General features: G+C 42.9%; 1 long non-coding RNA gene across 1 annotated transcript in view; it reads right to left on the reverse strand.

The window, feature by feature from the left end:
- Positions 1 to 11,264: 11,264 nt before the first annotated feature.
- LOC147343407 (uncharacterized) overlaps positions 11,265 to 14,436 on the reverse strand; it is a 62,809-nt gene continuing 59,637 nt past the window's right edge. The window contains exon 2 of the long non-coding RNA XR_015156492.1: positions 11,265 to 11,964. This is a non-coding gene — a long non-coding RNA (uncharacterized LOC147343407). The remainder of the gene's footprint in view (positions 11,965 to 14,436) is intronic.

Raw genomic sequence — 14,436 nt, forward strand, 5'->3', positions numbered from 1 at the left:
GAGCTGCATTGAGACAAGCGACCGTCTGCTCCTTTGTGGAAGAAAGAGCAACCTCAGAGGAGAAGGCAATGGCATCCTACTCCAGTACTCTTGCCTGGAAAATCCCATGGATGGAGGAGCCTGGTAGGCTACAGTCCATGGGGTCGCTAAGAGTCAGACACGACTGAGCGACTTCACTTCCACTTTTCCCTTTCATGCATTGGAGAATGAAATGGCAACCCATCCCAGTGTTCTTGCCTGGAGAATCCCAGGGATGGGGGAGCCTGGTGGGCTGCCGTCTCTGGGGTCGAATAGAGTCGGACACGACTGAAGTGACTTAGCAGCAGCAGCAGCAGCAGCAGAGAAACCTCAGAGGTGGTTACAGAGTCTGTGGAGCTGGGGTTGATACCAGGGCAGCAAAAGCCCTCCCCAGGTGGAGGCTTTGTGAAAACAGGTGTGGGCAGACATGAAACAGATTGACGACAGCGTCTTTAACAGTAACACTGGGGGGAAGAGGCCAGTAAGAATATTTCTAAATATGAAGATGTACGACTTGGAGTTTAAATTTTATCTAACAGATGGTTACAAAAATGTGGGAATGCAATAAATGTTTTTGCACTGACAGTTTCAGACATTTTACTACATAAAGACACATATTGAAAATGCATTTATGAGATACATTGACGAGATCTGCTTATGAATGAAGAGAATTAAATCCACTTGAGTTGATGCGGAACATCTTTTCGTGTGCTTGTTTGCCATCTGTATTCAGGTTCTTTGTAGCATAAGTGGTTTGTGAATATTTTCTGTAGTCTGTTATTTCTTTCCTTTTCTATGTCTTTTGTGAGCAAAAGTTTTTAACTTTTATGGGGTCCAATTTATTAATTTTTCTAGTAGGGATTTTGTTTTCAGTTTCAAGCATAAGATGCTCTACATGTTTTAAGTTTTTACCTAATAATTTGTTTCAATTCAGTGCAGTTGCTCAGTCATGTCCAGCTCTTTGAGACCCCATGAACCACAGCATGCCAGGCCTCCCTGTCCATCACCAACTCCCAGAGTCCACCCAAACCCATGTCCATTGAGTCAGTGATGCCATCCAACCATCTCACCCTCTGTCATCCCCTTCTCCTCCTGCCCTCAGTCTTTCCCAGGGTCTTTTCAAATGAGTCAGCTCTTCACATCAGGTGGCCAAAGTATTGGAGTTTCAGCTTCAGCATCAGTCCTTGCAGTGAACATCCAGGACTGATCTCCTTTAAGATGGACTGGTTGGATCTCCTTGCAGTCCAAGGCACTCTCAAGAGTCTTCTCAACAACACAGTTCAAAAGCATCAATTCTTCGAGTAATTATAAATTGTACTGTTTTTTCATTTCAGCTTCTACGTATTTCTTGTAGATAAAAATGCAATTTATTTTTATATGTTGAACTTATATCCTGCAGCCTTATTGACCTCACTTATTAGTTCTAGGATTTTTTCTTTTTCTTTTTTAGATTCCATGAAATTTTCTATGTAAATCATGACATCTACACATAGAGATAGCTTTAGGCATTCTTTTTTAATCTAAGGACTTTTCTTGCTTTATTGCAATGACTAGGACTTCTAGTACTATGTTGAATATGAATGGTATGAGCAGATATTATTGCCTTGTTCCCAACATTAGAGAGAAAATATTTAGCCTTTTATCATGATGTATGATCTTAGCTGATTTTGTGTTTCTTTTTAAAATAGAAGCTGTTTATCAAGTTGAAGTAATTTTCTTTTTTTAAAAACTTTGAGACTTTAATCACCAGTTGTGTTAGATTTTTTCCAACATTCTTCCTCCTTGTCAGAGCAGTAAGTCCCAAATGGAAACTACGGACACAGCTCCATCTTGGCTGTCAGACACCTGGTGAGTCTGGCACCCTAAGGAGGGTCATCTTCGAAGGGCTGAGCCAGGTGACAGTCACCCTGTGCGGCAACTATCACAGGCATCCAGGGAAGAGAGGAGTCATTGTCCACAAATGCCTCGACAGCCACAGATTTGTGTTTGGGTTGAGAATGCTGTGCACCAACTGCTTCTCCCAGAAGTGACTGGTGAGTGGCTGTCAGCAGAGTTACAGTGAGAGGCCCTTCAGCCGCAGGGCCTCCCTCCTGACCCATCCCTTCCAGGCAATATTCCCCTGTGGCCCATTCCTACCATCCTGTCCTTCTTGTGTTCCCGCAGGTCCATCTCAGCCAGCATCCCCAAGTAAGCTCTGTCAGGGGTTTTTAACCCACTCAAGCAGGACCCCTCCCCAAGCTTACAGGAGACCTTTTGGCTAAGAAATAGCTCCTTGGTAGGAAAGGCCAGCCCCATAATGAGACACTTAGAGAGGAAGACTCTGTTTCCCAGGAATTATACTGCTGCTGACCTGCCCCTGCCCTGTGGCCTCTCCTACTATTTAGGTCAATGATTCCAGCCCCAACCTTTCAACAGAGGAAGACCTGGATGTGAATAAAGATTGAAAGTCTTAAACATACAATTAAAATATATGTGCAAAATTGTCAAGTAGGTTTTGGGTCACACTGGTTAATCCTCAAATATTTGAATCCTGTACAAGTATGTGAACCAGCAGGTTGCTGTTTAGAAATTAAATCAACAGTGATGTCACTCTCATAGTTTTTATGATAATGAGGAAATAAATTCCCCAAACAAAGTGGTTTTTCATTTGCACTGGTTTTCACTTAAAATGATGGCTTTAAAGGAGACCATGTAGATAAAATGAGTAAACATGAGATCTGTCCAATCAAAAGGAATTATGACTTAATTATCAGTTTTAATTGCTATGGTTATCATTTGATTGTTGAAAAAGGCCAGGATCTCAGGGAGGTCAGAGAAACATGACAAAGGTATTCATATTTTGACCTTTCTGAGGAAGCTAATTAGCTCAGCTTTATCAAATGCTATCACGACCCTGTTCCCTCAATGTATGAGTAAATTATTACACTCCCACTTTGAAGGCAGTTAGAAAAAGTATCTCACCCGCTGAAAAATTTTCTAATACTGTATAACAGAGAACTTTAGCAGTTCTTCCAACTCAAGACTCTTTTTAAAAGCTCGCACCTGGGACTCAACAAAGGAAGAGTTCTCTAATGAAGCCTAAATACGAAGTCTGTTGTGCATTTGAGTTAACAAGTGAAAGAAATCTGGGAATTAGAACAAAGCTTTGCCTGGTTTCTCTTCATTTTTAAGAAGAATGATACAGGGAATTGCTTTTCTTTTACTAAAGAAGTTTGGAAACTTACCCAGTTGGCTAACTCTCTATTTTCAGAAAACAACTGTCTTATTTCTGCTTTATACATCATTTTCTATGAAGTGCTTAAAGCTCTCCTTGGTCTAGTCTGCTGCTGAGTTTCAAATAAATATCCCTTGAGGCTCAGGGATGCTGGAGACCAAATGGTTGTATCAAACATGAAGCCCAAGAAAAACAGCATCTTAATTTTAAGGAGGCATTATTCACAAAATAAATGGGGTAATAGTCATGAGATTCCAATATTCTTTAATCTTAAATGAGATTTCTAACTTCTCAAAGCAACTTTGTTAGAAACAGCTATAGAGATCCTTTAAAATGAACAAAAATGTCACTTTTGAAGGGCAGAAGGATTCCTGTTGAACACTGTGCTGAGAAAGAACTGTGGGAGAACCAGGGTCGGGGGAAAAGATCAGCTTGCCAGGTATTAATTTTTGGTCCTTATCAGATATCCAAGCAAAATGTCAAAGAAGCAGTTGGACATAGGATTCTGCAGTAAAAATGCGAGGGACAAGAGGTCTGAAAGCCTAGGAAATTTACAGGCAGTCGGAGCTTAGAGACATAACCTTGGTGGGGGTGTCACCGGTTTTCAGAAGGCATTAAAGTCATAGTCCCAGGTGAGACCATCAAAAAACAGTGCAGATGCAAAAGAGAAAAAGGATGAAAGATAAAGTGACGTGTTTTCTATATCTAAACTTCACACACTTTGTGACAAAAGAAAGTCAAAATGCAAACAAAGCCCCAGATTGGATAAACTGTTTGCAAAGTTTGTAGCTACCTTGTAAGTTGGAGAGCATTGCATTTATAATCATAACAAGGAGCTCATATTTGTATGCACTAGGTTTCTGGGGGCTAATCCACAGCAGCTCCTTAGTCTCCTTGGTCACCCTCCTTCAGGTGTTAAAATCCACTGCGTGCAAGGCCAGGAGTCCGAGTCCTCAGGCCTCGCCAGGCACTCTGGCTGCTAAATTTTTTGAGACAGAAACCTGCAAGGCTTGGCATCCTCAGACACAAACTACTGCAGAATAATCAGCTGCAAGAAAGAAGGGGCCCTAAACCACCAGCAGCTCCTGAAGAGCACTGTACAACATGGAATCATAGTTTGATTTCCACGGGACTGGATTTGAAGCTTCAGGTGGGTTGTTTAGAATCAAAATAGAATCTATGACTTGGCTGATCACTTAACTTCATTTGGCAAGAGCTTTCTGAGGAATGCAAACAATGACAAATGAAAAGCTTTTTACTTCTGCCAACAGGAAGGAAAATTGGTAAATAAGTGGTCTTGTCTATTTCCCTTTTTGAATTTATTTTTCAGATTTGTTATGTTTCCTTTTGATCACCATAACTGCCCTGCCTGCATGAGCTTTGCTCCTCTGAGAAATAACTTTATATGAAGAGGAGGGTGCCAAGTCTCTTTTATTGTTTAACATTTTTTTGAGTATAGGAAGATTTTCAAACTAACTTTTCCAACCCCTTGTCTTCCCTTAAGTGTTAAAGGATTACCTGAAAGGATTACAAGCAGGAAAAAGAATTTTCTCTTCTCTACAAGCCTGGTTGGAGAAGCAGCCAAGCCCCCGACAATGTGACTATTGATTATAGTTCATATTTTCACACCTACAATTTCAGAAAGAGTCCTAGAAAAGAAAAGGTGTGTCAACACATAATCATGGAGCTATTTAAAGGTGCTGTGAGGTTAAAGTTACAAAAATAATCCAGCCTATTATTTAGAATAACCATCAGTCAGAATATGGCAAGTTGTCAATGTGGTTTTATAACATTTCCTGTTCATATTAACCCCAATGGGGATTTAATTACTATTAATATGACGAAAGGTACATGGGAACGTTTCTATAACAGTTTATATAATCAAGTCTTTTTACTGTTTTTCACCATGGGTTCTTCTCACTTTTCACAGTCTTTGCTTACATCAGATGAGCAGTGCAATGCTCATTAACAGCTGCTTTTTCACCCATAAACCTCCATCCTCCGAGCAAGTCAGCGTTGGCCTGTCTGCTCCCTCCCTGCCCGGCTCTAAGGATGGGATGATTTTAACTCCGGATGCCTTATCTAGGGCATATTTTATGGTGGGAGGCAGGCCATAACTACAAAGAGAAGGTCTTCTATGTATTTTGGGAAGGTCTGCAGACAGTGTCCAGAGAAGAAGATATTTTTTGGCTCCATGAAGCTCATGGCTCTCGAGCCCTCCCACTGAAAGGCAGGCACATGCCTTTTGCTCCCATGTGGATTTAGCCTGGACATTTTAAGAACTTGTATCCCTTTGGGAAGGAATTTGTCCACCTGACAATCATTCTCCCTTTATATCTTAACTACAGAAACTCAATTTTTCTTCTGGTTTCCAATGTTCCCAGTTCAAACACCATTATTTCCTAACTTCTTTCTTATCAAGACGTGAAAGTGTGAGTGTTAGTCGCTCAGTTGTGTCTCTTTGTGACCCCATGGACTGTAACCTGCCAGGCTCCTCTGTCTATGGGATTCTCCAGGCAAGAATATTGGGGTGGGTAGCTATTCCCTTCTCCAGTGGTAACAATTTGACAAATTCTTGGCCAATGAGACATGAGTATAAACCACTTTGTGAATTTTCTGGAAAAACTTTAAAAAATACCACATATAGATGATGTATTATCTTTGCTCTTAGTCCCATCTCTCCCTCCTGCCTGGGACATAGGCTTGATGCATGGGGAGAACGCTGAGCGCCGAAGAATTGATGCTTTTGAACTGTGGTGTTGGAGAAGACTCTTGAGAGTCCCTTGGACTGCAAGGAGATTCAACCAGTCCATTCTGAAGGAGATCAGCCCTGGGATTTCTTTGGAAAAAATGATGCTAAAGCTGAAACTCCAGTACTTTGGCCACCTCATGCGAAGAGTTGACTCATTGGAAAAGACTCAGATGCTGGGAGGGATTGGGGGCAAGAGGAGAAGGGGATGACAGAAGATGAGATGGCTGGATGGCATCACCGACTCAATGGACGTGAGTCTCAGTGAACTCCGGGAGTTGATGATGGACAGGGAGGCCTGGCGTGCTGCGATTCATGGGGTTGCAAAGAGTCGGACATGACTGAGCGACTGATCTAATCTGATCTGATGGAAGTACAGCAACCATCTTGGGACTGTGAGGATGAAATCTTTATGTTAAAGAAGGCAGTGTAGACAGGACAAAAGGAAGTCTGAGAGTGGATGATATTACATAACATCTGCAGCCTTAACCACCTCGTCACTTGACTTCACCATCTGTGAGGAAATGAACCATTCCGTGCACGTTTAAGCCACTGTCATTCAGGATTCTGCTCATTTGTAGCCACATGCAGCATCAATTGATTCAAGCCTCTATTAATTTTAGTGTTTTCACAAGCATGTGAAGTGGTAAAAATGAACAAATATGTGATTATTGCTTAGAGAATGAAACTGGTTATTGAGATGGCTCCACCCCAGGCCCATGAATCAGTTTTGATGATGGGTCTGAGAATTTGTAGTTTTCCAAATGTCCAGGTGGCTCAGTGGTAAAGAATCTGCCTGGCAAGAAGGAAATACGGTTTCTATCTGATCCCTGGTTTGGGAAGATCCCCCGGAGAAGGAAATGGCAACCCACTCCAGTATCTTGCCTGGGGAATCCCATGGACAAAGAAGCCTGCTAGGCTGCAGTCCATGGTAGTCTTAAAAGAATCAGACATGACTGAGCAATTAAACACCACCACCACCACCAACACAATGTCCTCAGGTAATTGTAATCGACTTGGAGTGGAACTTTGAGAAACCACAAATAGAACTTTCAGCTGAACATTATCTTAAAGACTGGACTTAAAGTGCACAGATAACAGTGCATGAAAGGTTCAGGCTCACACATCGTCAAGGATAGAAAGCCATTCTGAGCAGTACACACTGAAGGCTGGGCAGCATGCAGGAGGGGATGCAGGGACCCTCTCACCCCATTCAACCTCAGACAGTACTGGAGTATCAGGCGTAAGCTTAATGAAATCACGATAAAAAGCATCTTAGTACCTGCGAAGGACAAATTTTGCTTTTAGTTACTTGAGAAATCTGTGAACTCATTGAGGAAGGAACTGCCTTTTCACCCTGGGTTCCTAGCATTCATTAGCAATGATGTGGTGTTTATTTATTTATTTATTTATTTTTGCAAGGATTTTTGTTTGTTTGTTTGTTTTTTTCCCCAGCTAGTGACATTTCCAGAGATGTTTTTTTTTAATTTAATTTAATTTAATTTTTTAACTTTACAATATTGTATTGGTTTTGCCATATATCAAAATGAATCTGCCACAGGTATACATGTGTTTCCCATCCTGAACCCTCCTCCCTCCTCCCTCCCCATACCATCCCTCTGGGTCATCCCAGTGCACCAGCCCCAAGCATCCAGTATCGTGCATCGAACCTGGACTGGCGACTCGTTTCATACATGATATTATACATGTTTCAATGCCATTCTCCCAAATCATCCCACCCTCTCCCTCTCCCACAGAGTCCAATTATTTTTATGATGACCAAAAATAATAAAAATTCTACTGGGGCAACAATTCCAACTTGGGGAACCAAGTCTTAGTTTTAGAAGTCAGTATTTCTCTAGGCGGGGGTCTAGAAATATTCCCAGTGGTTTGGATTTTTTTTTTTTTCCCTTCAGTAAGGGATTGTATTTTACCCAGGACTGGGAAACATCTGTACACAGCGATTGCAATAGGATTTATGAGGCTTAATTTTGCTAAGGAGTCAAACTGAGTGGGCAGTGAAGGCATATGAATTCTCTCCGAACTGCAGGAAAAACGTGAAAAAGAAAGCAACACCTCCAGAACATTCTAAGGTGATCTGTTTTCTGGTTCCTGGCCATACTTGGGACAAATAAGGTGCTGCATAAATGGAAAAAAAAGAGATGGTGCCCCTTCTCCCTTTCACTCCACGTGGAGGCCAGACCCTTGGCTGATGGGCGAGGGCGGAGGCCAAAACAGGGTTTCTGTATCACTTGGAAAAATATTTCTGTTCCTACAGAATCGCTATTTGCAAAACACATTGTGCTAACCTTTATATCTTTGTTTTCCTTTGAAATATCAAAATTTAATGGTTGTGATGTATTTCATTTGTCAGAATCAAGCAATTTTTACTTTGCATCTTAAAACTTGATGGAATTGTAATTTTCCTGGCTTTTAGTAGCTCAAAATCAAACTGGTCAAGTCAATTTAAGGATAATTTAGTGAAAGAAAACATTTCCCTGTGTCTGACAATTTCCATGAATAATGTATCTTTAATAGCTGTCAATTATGGTGGTTTTTAGAGATTTATGATGGGGGTATAAATATCTCCAAAAGGTGATTTATGGTGCAGACTCAAGACAATTCTTCCAACAAAGCTACCCTGACAGCATATAAATTACTATATGGCATGGAAAATGACAGAAAACTTTGTGAATATCTGTTTTCTATGTCCTATTCTTTTTTATTCCATTCTTTCAGCCCATAATTCCAATACCCTAATCAGAATTTTAGAGGTGAAAGAATCTGAGTGATCATCAGATCTACCCTTTTCAATGTACAAATTATATATTGTAATGTATATTTTGTATATCTTATACAAAAGGCTAGAAACTAAAAGTACTCTGACTTCTTCAAATAAACCTGTAGACATAAGTACTGGACTTGCACAAAGAATTTCTACAGAAAAATATGCTTTTGAATTGTGGTTTTGGAGAAGACTCTAGAGAGTCCCTTGGCCTCTCTAGGAGATCAAACCAGTCAATCCTAAAGGAAATCAACCCTGAATATTCATTGGAAGAACTGATGCTGAAGCTAAAGCTCCGTTACTTTGGCCACCTGACGTGATGAACCGACTCACTGGAAAAGACCCCGATGCTGGCAAGTTTGAAGGCAAAAGGAGAAGGGGGAAGCAGAGGATAAGATGGTTAGATAGCATCCCCGCCCCAATGGACATGAGTTTGAGCAAACTCCAGGAGACAATGAAGGACAGGGAAGCCTGGTGAGCTGCAGTCCATCGTGTCGCAAAGAGTTGGACATGACTTAGTGACTGAACAACAAGTACTAGAATCACACAAAGAATTTCTATAGAAAAATATTGAAAAAAATTGTAATGTTCAGTGGCAGAAACTGAAAAACTGAAGAGACGAGAGTATGACTGACAAGAGAGACATTCTGTGTGCTGAGAGGCCTCACACAAGCTCACAGGACAACTGGCTATAAGAAAGTGTTTGCTCCTTGGCTGGATTAATCCGCCTCCTTCCTGCATCTCCTTTGCTCAGAACCTGAGGGCCTGGAGCAGGGAGGTTCTGTTTCTTTTCCAGTTGATCTGGTTTTACGTTCACGTTCTGAGCTTCACCCACTCCTCTGAGGTCTGGCCTTGTCCCGGAAGACACACGAGAGCCATCAGAGCTGCTGCTTCCTGGAGCCTCACAGGGGCCGCCAGTCCTGGTCCCCAGGCAGAACTGGGCGCTGTGGGGAAGTTCACACACCCAGACCACATCTTCAGATTCTCTGCTTTGTAAGCGGAACTGTAGCCCATTGACTCTTCTTGACCCCAATCTTTGCATGAGGCCCCCAGGAGGACTGCACTCCTCATAATCTCACTTTCCCTTGTGCTGTAGTGCTCCAGGCAGAAGCTACCCGGATCAAGTTCATGTGCTTTGATGGTGTGAAGGTTGATTTTATGTGTCAATTTGACTGGGATGCCCAAATAGCTGGGAAAATATTATTTTGGGGTGGGTCTGTGAAGATGTTTTCAGAATAGATTAGCCTTTAAATCTGTAGACTTAATGAAGATGATCCTCCCCAATGTGTTTGGGCATCACCCGGCCCACTAAGGGCTGCACAGAGCCAGAAAGTGGAGGAAGGAGGAGAACTCCCTCCCTCTGCATGAGCTGCACCATCCGTCTCCTGCCCTCAGACACCCAATCTCTGGTTTGGGGGCTCCTGGACTTGGGCTATGACCTACACCACTGGCCCCTGATTCTCAGGCCTTTGAACTTGGACTGAATAGCACCCCTGGCTTTCCTGACTCCAGCGTGTAGAAGGCAGATTCTGGGATTTTGTGGCCTTCACACCACGAAAATGGCTTACAAAAAAACCCCCAATGGACTTTTTGGCCAATGGAGTACAATGGTGGGCTTAAGTTTTTAAAAATACTTTTCCTTTTCCAAGGGGAAATATTGATGCAGTCACTTAATGAGCCACTGCTGTTGCTGCTGCTGCTGCTAAGTTGCTTCAGTTGTGTCTGACTCTCTGCGACCCCATAGATGGCAACCCATCAGGCTCCCCCGTCCCTGGGATTCTCCAGGGAAGAACACTGGAGTGGGTTGCCATTTCCTTCTCCGAATGAGCCACTAAGCAACATAACAGAGTGGATTTATAAATTTTTTTGTGTGCTAGATGAGGCACAAATGATGAGGCAAAAAACATAAATACAGGATACAGTTTCAAAGGAAAGCTCAAGAAGAGTGGTTTTGTCTCTGTCTGTAAGGAAGGACAAAAACTCAGTTCCCGTGTCACACCCTTCTTTAATTGTGCTTTCTCTACCATAATATTTTAAATATTTAAATCTAGAGTTGGTGACCTGATAATATAAAGGAGAGTCTTATTAAGTTACATGGAGAAAGAAGAGCAGTGGCAAAGGGATGAAGACAGACTAGCGCTCTGACTGAACGCCGGGTGGGCCCACGCTGGGAGGGCACACTAACGAAGTCCTCCTGGTGTCATCCACACCACATGGCGTGTGACCCCCGAGAAGCCCACCTTGTGCCCAGAATCCCACAGTGGGTGGAAGTCACACTCCAAAGCTCCAGGTCTATCCCTCACCTGCCCAGATGCTGGGCTGAAGCTGTGATGGCCTGTTGTTCTGAGTGCAAGCTAGTTCTGATGCTAGAATAGTTAAGTAGTTGTATATTTAAGATTGATCACTTGTGTATATATATATATTCATACACTTTTATATAATCTGCTACTTAATATTTAATACTGTTTAACATTCAACACTCAAATCTAGCAGTCAGCTTATTTGTTCCTGTTACTTTATTTGCTTGTTAGGTTGATTTCTAGCAAAAGTATAATATATAGTATGGTATAAAACAGACTTCTGTATGCTCAGGCATACAGGTGAGGACTCATGTGGAGGCTAGAGTTCACTCATTTTTCTAGATGCCCAGAGTCTGTGCTCAGGAACGAACAAGGGAGGGGGAAGGGCATCTCCAGCAGAAGCTGGCAGCGGTGCGTGTCCTCTAAAGGAACAGGAGGATGACAAACAGGGGTCCTGGGGAGGGCATGGGGTGTGATCGCCAACAGGGCACCCGAGGAGAATCTCTCTAAACACTCATTCTCACTGAGACCAGAGTGGATAATAGACCAGCCATGACACTGCCACGGAGACATGACCTTGACACACGGGGGAAGGAGGGAAGTTGGGAGCTGGGGATGGGGCAGGGGGAGAGGAGCCTGAGCTGAGAGGAGGTAATTTTATTCCAAGAGTGAGGAAAACCCACAGTGAACGAGTTTCAGCAGGGGCGTGGCACCACATTGATGGAAGGTCTGAAGGACGAGTTGGCACCCCTGGCTTCTGTGTTCAGGGCGGATGTCAGGAGGGGAAACATCACTAGCTGCCAGGAGTGCGGTGAGCCCGGCAGGGAAGAGTGCAGAGGCAGATGGGACTGCGTTTGCGAAGTCAGCTGGGTGGAGATGACACACATCTGCAATAAAACTAACAGAAAATTTCTCTGAATGGATTGGGTCTGCTGAGTGCAGGAAAGGAAGGGGTGGCATCTAAACACTGGTCCCGACAATTGGGTGGTGAGTTTGAGAAGATTCAGAAACAGGTGTGGGGGATTCAAGAAGCTTTGGTTTATAGGAACACACCGTTGGCAGGTGCCTGTAGGTCTAGAGCTAGTACGTTGGCCGTAAGGGATACTGTGGACTGTCTGAACTAGAGTCACACCAATGCAAAGATTTTCCACAGAATTTAGTGACATGGTTTCCATCTTTCCCACTGCATCCGATCGACATCTATCTCCTGCGCACAGCAAGACATGTGAGCTGCATCTGCCTGGCTGACTCACAACTGTTACAGTCTTTATATACATACATACATACATATGTATATAAATTTCATATACATATATATATATATATTATTTGTGAACTAGAGTTGATTTACAGTGTTAAGTTTCAGGTGTATAGCAAAGTGATTCAACTATATATATGTATACACACACACACACACACACACGTATGTATATATATATAGATGCACACACACATATAGTTTTATTTTACATTCTCTTCCTCTATAGGTTACTATGAGACATTGAGTAGAATTCCCTGTGTTACACAGTAGGTCCTTGCTGGTTATCTATTTTATATATGGTATTGTGTGCATGTTAACCTGCCACAGTCTTGGTATGTTCAGAACTAGATTGATCGTCCTCCCCATAGGTTACTCACCCAGATTTTCTACCCCAAAGCAGCACAGGTGGGCACTTGTGCCGAGGATCTGGGTCTCTGTGTGCCCCGCCCCATCCCCCACTTTCTCCTCCCAGGTTAGGCTCTGTCTCTTCCCACCAGGGCTGCGTCAACAGCCTCCCGACCAGCTCCCAGAGCTCAGCCTGCTCCAATGGGACAGACATCATGCGGCAAAAGCATAATGCTCACTCTGTCCCTTTCTGATAAAGACACCCAGCAGTGCTCCCTGTCTATGGGGACAGGGCTGTTTCCATTGTAAACCCCTTTACAAACCCAGTCTTATCTCCCATCACTCAATGCCCTCAGCTCTGTGAGCAAGCAGATCACAGCCCACAACCACGCCTGAGCAGGTTCCTCCTGGCTTCAGTGCATCTATAAAACTTTGCAGAGACAAATGTTCTTCATAGGTCTTCACGTAAATGTCACCCTCCTACACTAGTCAGCCTTTAGAACAGAGAAAGGGTTTGATTTATCTTTGCTTTTTGTACCCTATAACACAATATATTATGGAGTATGGCTCAAAAAGTATTTGCCGAATGAATGTATTTGAAATGAAAAAAATACAAGAGCATATGACCAATTAGGTTAGTTGCATGCAACTAGGAAATATTTTAATAAATATTTGCTGGATGAATGAATAGAATAAATGTTTTCTGACAACTTGAAATAAGAATGAAAAGCAAATGAAAGCACAAAAGCTTAGGGAATTATATAAAGTAGAGGTTCTCAACAAATACTTGAGTGAATGAAGGAACTTTTATGAGCAACACTGAAACCAAAACTTGGCCAGCGGAGTTAGTGGGTTTTCTTTGTTTTGGTTTCACTTTGTTTTGATTTATGTAATAAGAACATTTAACATGAGGTCCACCTTTTAACTTTAGGTTTCCCTGGTGGCTCAGAGGATAAAGCGTCTGCCTGCAATGCAGAAGACCCGGGTTTGATCCCTGGGTTGGGAAGATCCCCTGGAGAAGGAAATGGCAACCCACTCCAGTATTCTTGCTTGGAGAATCCCATGGACAGAGGAGCCTGGCGGGCTACAGTCCACGGGGTTGCAAAGAGTCGGACACGACTGAGCGACTTCACACTCACTCTCACCACCTTTTAACAACCAAGTAAATGTACAGCGAGTGCATCAAAGTGTGTGCGTGCATGCTCCATCAGTTGTGCCCCACTCTGCAACCCCAGGCTCCTCCGTGCATGGAACTCTCCAGGTCAGCATACTGGAGTGGACTGCCATTCCTCCTGCAGGGGGCTGTTCCGACCCAGGGATCAAACCTGTGCCTCCTGTACTGCAGGCGGGTTCTTTACCACTTCACCACCTCAGAAGCCCGTACAGTACAGCACCGTTAACTATAGGTACTACTTTCTAGAGCAGATTTCCAGAATTTATACATCCTGCCTAACTGAATGACTCATTATGTTTAAAAAAATGTACCTGGCTGTTTCAGTTTTAATGATGACACCATGTGAAGGTGACCTGTGCTGCTTTTTAAATTCATACTTGAATGTTTTTGTGCTTGTACAGCTATGGTTACAATTTCTCATAATTACTTCTCTAGGGGAAATACTTTTCTGTGGTGCAGCAAGGGGACTGTTAGATGCTAATATACTAAATAGCCATAAATTCCAGGATGTCCCAGTTGATCACTGTGAACCTAATTTGCACGGTGTCCCTGAGACCCAACCCTAATCCCCACTCCTGGCAGTCAGCAAC

The sequence above is a fragment of the Bos grunniens genome, chromosome 27 (assembly GCF_055505025.1).
Source record: "Bos grunniens cultivar Pamir isolate PY7600 chromosome 27, Bosgru_T2T1.0, whole genome shotgun sequence".
Lineage (NCBI taxonomy): Eukaryota > Metazoa > Chordata > Mammalia > Artiodactyla > Bovidae > Bos > Bos grunniens.